Genomic DNA, 5,225 nt, shown 5'->3' with positions numbered 1-5,225 from the left:
TTAGCTATATTTTAAGCTAAATGTCAAAAAGATCACTCCGGTCTCCTGTTAGTTCACTTCATGCAGTTAATTCCTGTCCTGCTTGATATTGATGAACATTTTAGCTCTTCAAGACTCCTGAACATTCTTCTCTATTCCGATGTCACAATCTCCAAAGTTAACAGAAATCTGCATTCAAGAGCACTTGTTAGAGCTTTATAGCTGATTATAAAACCACCTTTTAAAGAGTACCAAAACTTGACAACAATTGTTTATGGATGACAAAAAATTTTAGGGTAGCCATAAAGTCACAATTGGCAAGGATATCTGTTACCTTTGTGGCACACAGTAATTTAAACATAACAAGTATAATTATTACTGATAACATACACTAAGACATATCAGAATTATAGGAGTCTCCGTCTCCTATAACTTTGGAACACATACCAATAATATATTTATACAAATATAGCCCAAAAAACACCATTTAATATTTGACAATGTTTCCTATTATGTCTTTATACCAAATAAGCCATATTTTACCTTTATATTAGTGGGCTGTTAATGTTAAACTCAATTTTAATAAAACCTTGTAGACACATTTACCCAATTTTAATATTGGACCATAAGGTAAGATGTTTATGAACCCTTTTTAACACTTTATAACTTTTGTTAAAGAGCAGGTTAGTGCTTTAAGTGAAATCTGTTGTGCTCTTACTTTAACGCTCAGTTTACAGAAAAACTGGATGATACCCCTTCAACTTTAGCCGATACATTTACACACAGCATTTCCTTTACAGTTAACCTTCTAAAACTTTCTTAAACCTTCATTTTTATTTTATTCAACTTAGAACAATTCTTTAACCTTTTAATCTAGGTAAAAATCCACATTCTCATGCCTCCTTATATAATACTTTGCCAAAAGTATGTGCAAACTGTTTTCTCAATAGTCTTACATGCATGTTACACTGTTAACTTTTAGCAACCTTCAGTTTTGTTGGTAAGTTTGGGATTTTAATTATGTACTAGGTGTAGAGCCTAGGACCTAGACAGAAGCGCAGGTAAGGTCCGACTCATTCCAGCGTTTAACTCCATGTGTCCTAGGTCTTACCTAGCTGCAAACCAGCCAAGTGGTACAGCTAACGGCTATAGTGGCATTTTATAAAGCATTCAGGAGGCCTAATCACTTTTAAATTGTGTAACATTTCTTGCATAAATTCCCTTTTATAAAATGTTTCCTGATTTACACAGACAATTCCTGACATGCCTCAACTTTCTGACTTGTAAACATCCCTCTCTTTAAACAACCAGTTAATTTACTTTAGGGTAAGAATTTACCATATAAGATTCTTTTCATATAAATTCTCTTTTTTTATTTTAAAGATAACAGTCCTTTCCCCAAACAAGCTTCCTTCATGTCAATCTTGTGGACTAGGCTGCCTAAGGCCACAAGATTAGAAGTTAGGGTATTTCACTAAATAGTTCAACATGTAGCTATTAAATCAATATTAATGTTTCATTTATTTAAAAATTACATAAGCAAAGATTATTCTGTTTGGGTTGAGTTATAGTTTTGTAGCCTCTATGCCAAATTTTGACAATTTAGAGTATTTGGCAGAGATAAGTATGAAATTGCTTGATCAATACATGCAAACAAAAACTGTGTGCTGGCAACTCTTAAGACATTTCTAATCTTACAGGACCAGTAAGTTTTAAAGATTAAAGTCACGTGAACTGAAAGGTTTCACAGCTTTTACTTTTCCCTTAAAAATATTTGGTTTAAGCACTTATTTTTCTTAGGCCAATTAGTTAGAGCCTTTTTAATAGACATTGCACACATAACACATATAGTCACACAGACACCCAGAAGAAGATCCAGTAGTTGTAAGATTGTTTTTTTCTAATTTTCCAATTGGATTATTGGCCTTCGGATGAGACCCTTTGAGAACAGGGCTAGGAAAACAGTTTCCAGGGCCTAGTAAACAAGTATAACTGGAAGACAAAGGCCGATTTGGGGAGGTACTTATCCACCTCCAATTCCAGGGATTCCATGAGGAAAACACAGACTTTTCCCAGAGTGGGATTTGTGGTGTCTTTTCTGTTTTCCCAAGGAGTCCCAGGCCACCAGAAGTCATTTTAGGGTTCTTCATACATTCACCAAGAGTGGCAAGGCAGAGTGGAGAAAAGTAATTCAGTTGACTGGGAAAACCTTTTCCAAGAAAATAAGATTTATGAAGAGAAAAACATAAGGGCCTTTTGAATACACTCATAGCTTCAATCTGCAACAAATCAGACGTGGAGAAAGGGACATGAACATGAGCAACGCCTTCAACCCCAGCCGATTCCCAGAGAGGGAGAATGGCGGAGGTGGTTTGAGCAGTTTTTAAATGGGTAACAGGTGGAGAAGTAGGAGTGGAGTTTGGGGCTGAAGGCTTGGGGGCAGGAGGGGCCACCAGGGTGGAGGGTTCAGATGGACGAGGAGAGGATGCAGAGGGGTGAGAATACAGAGGGGGTTCCTGTGCAGGATCAAAAGGAGTTTTGGAGGAGGGAGAGACCCAGGGAGGGTTTTCATTAAGAAGAAAGATTTCATGAGGGGTGCAAGCTTGACACAGAGAGGGTTGGGATCTAAGGTAGAAGTAGAAGAAAGCCTGAATATAGAAAACCTCTTGCCATTTGCCATTCCTGGTTATAAAGTTGTTAAGGTTCCTGAGAATTTGAAAGTCAAAGGTGCCGTTTTTGCGTCATCAGCTGACATTATCTAATTTGTATTGGGGCCAGGTCATATTCCAATAAAAAACTAAATGTCCAAGCCAAACTTGCAAGGTTGTGAAGGGACAGCCCAGTGGGAAGGATGTAGGAATGTAGGATTGTTTAGCACCTATGTGGACTGGTGAGAAGAAGCTGTTTTTGTTCTAGGCATCCCCAGACAAAGGACAGAGACCTGGAATCCCTTTTTAGACCTGGAGTGTAAAAAGGACACTCAAACTGAGAAGGAACTGGGCATTCCCAAGATTTTCTCTAGCTTAGCCCCATTGGTCCTCTGAGGACCAGGGCAGCAGAACTTACTTTTCCCAGGTATCACTAGAAAGCCAGGGGAGGGCAGATATTACCAGTCAGCTGGATTAGTGTCTGAGGTTGGATGTTCTGGCTGGAACTGGCAAAGGGCCTCTAGGACTGGAGCCACATGAGGGAGGGAGGGAGGGGGAGAGGGTGAGCGAGTGAGCGCTAGAAGAGTGAGAGAGAGAGAGAAGAGAGGATGAGGGAGGAGGAAGGGAAAGAGTGAAATACCTGTTGTGGGTGGTCAGAGGTGGATTCCTGAGACCTGAGGGTTTTGAGGGCTCACTGGAGAGTAACCCCAGTCTGAGTCTCACAGTCCCCTTCAGATTAGTTGTCCCTCTCACACAAATTGCTCGAAAAGTGAAGTGAGAGCCAAGACAGGGTGGGTGACCAGAGACTCTCAGGATCCAGCAGGATGAGCAGCTGCTGTCCACTGCTTCCAGGGTTGCAAGAAGCCTCTACCCCCAACACCCATCCCAGGTTTCAGCACCAAATGGTAGACTTAAAGAAAGAGGAAAGAAACACGAAAAGCAGCTCAACAGTCAAAGACAGGTGTATTTTGGAGAATAAACTTGAGAGGGGCTTCTGGCCAATTTTGGTCAGGAACACTCTCTCTTACAGTCTAAGAGTATTTACTAGGGAGAGAGCTTATCGGAAGCTTGGAATGTTTCTGTGTGGGTGAGAAGTTTACGGAGGGGTTGGAATATCTCTGGTTGAAGAAGAACTTATCTTGGGACTGACATCTTTCCAGCCAGCGGGGAGGTTACCTTGGGGCTGACATGTCTCTGGTTGGGGAGGGGGTTTATCTTATGGCTGGAATGTTTCTGGTAGGAGATGTTTTTTGTGGTTTATGGTCATGCTGACCTTAGTTATTAGGCTGATGCCCTTTGGATTTAAGTGGTTTTTGATCAAGTGGAACTTTAGAATGGTCGTGCTTGTCCAAGATGGCGATGCTCCTGCTCTGTCAGAAACCAATCATTCAAGAATATTAAAGGACCACTGTATATCATGTAGTCTTGCTAGAATGTCATATCGCATTGTAAAATAGACATAAAATACTAAAAAGTAAAGAAAATACAAGTAAAGGTTCTGGCTGCTATTGTTTATAGAGCACAGGCTTGTAGGGCACTTGGAGTGAGGGTTCTGGATCCCAGGCGCAAGGATTGTTAAAATGAGTCTTCAGAAGCAAACCTCTGGTGACTCTTAAAGCAAATCATGGGTCAGCCAACTGTGGTAAAATTAAATTCAGAGTGGATTATCGAGGGGTCCTGGCTTACCTGGATGGCTACATGAATATAGCCCTGGGGCAGGCAGAAGAGTATGTAATGGACAACTGAAGAATAAGCATGGGGCTGCATTTAGCCACAGAAACCATGTGTTCTACATTGGTGCACAGAAGAAAAGGATGTGACAACACCAAGAGAACAATGCTTTTCATACATGGATGCAGTTTTTATGGAACCTTTTTCCATTTTTTTGCTTCTTTTGTGATATAATTTGTCCAGGTTTTTATAATAGTTGGTGAGTTTTTGCTGACATGTAAGATAAATGTATACAATTGAGGACTGAATTATGAAGTATTCTTTCACATTTAAGTTTCCCTCATTTTCTATTACCTTGTGCCAATGTACAGAATGCTAAAATAATTTTTTATAAAAAGACAAACTAAAAGTAAAAATAATTTTAACTTAAAAATAAAGCAAAGCCAGGCATGGTGGCTCATGACTGTAATCTCAGCACTTTGGGAGGCTGAGGCAGGCAGATGACTTGAGCCCAAGAGTTCGAGATCACATGGGCAACATGGCAAAACCCCATTGCTACAAAAAATGCAAAAATGATCCAGGCATGCTGAAGTGTGCTTGTAGTCTCAGCTACTCGGGAGGCTGAGGTGGGAGGATCACCTGGGCCTAGGTTGTGGTGAGCTGTGATGGTGCCATTGCACTGCAGCCTGGGAAACGGAGTGAGATCCTATCTCAAGAAATAAATAAATAAATAACAATAAAGTGAAATGACAGTTTCTTCCTACGCTTTACTCTGAAGACCAGTGTGCTGGAAGGTGGCTTTGCTCAGGGTGTAGGGGGAAATCCTAATGAATCTGGAGCCGCTGATTTTAGATCCTGGTTGTTCACTTATCCGTTGTATCATCTCCCCTGAGTTTCTTAGTTTCAGCAAACTAACAGATCTAGGAA

At 40.5% G+C, this 5,225-nt stretch overlaps 1 pseudogene; it reads left to right on the top strand.

The window, feature by feature from the left end:
* Window positions 1–4,207: 4,207 nt before the first annotated feature.
* On the top strand, window positions 4,208–4,447 carry LOC117099626 (annotated as a pseudogene).
* Window positions 4,448–5,225: the final 778 nt, after the last annotated feature.

The sequence above is a fragment of the Trachypithecus francoisi genome, unplaced genomic scaffold (assembly GCF_009764315.1).
Source record: "Trachypithecus francoisi isolate TF-2019V2 unplaced genomic scaffold, Tfra_2.0 Contig01474, whole genome shotgun sequence".
NCBI classification, from domain to species: domain Eukaryota; kingdom Metazoa; phylum Chordata; class Mammalia; order Primates; family Cercopithecidae; genus Trachypithecus; species Trachypithecus francoisi.
The sequence above is the reverse complement of the archived record's forward strand: the minus strand, read 5'-3'. Positions and strand labels throughout refer to the sequence as shown.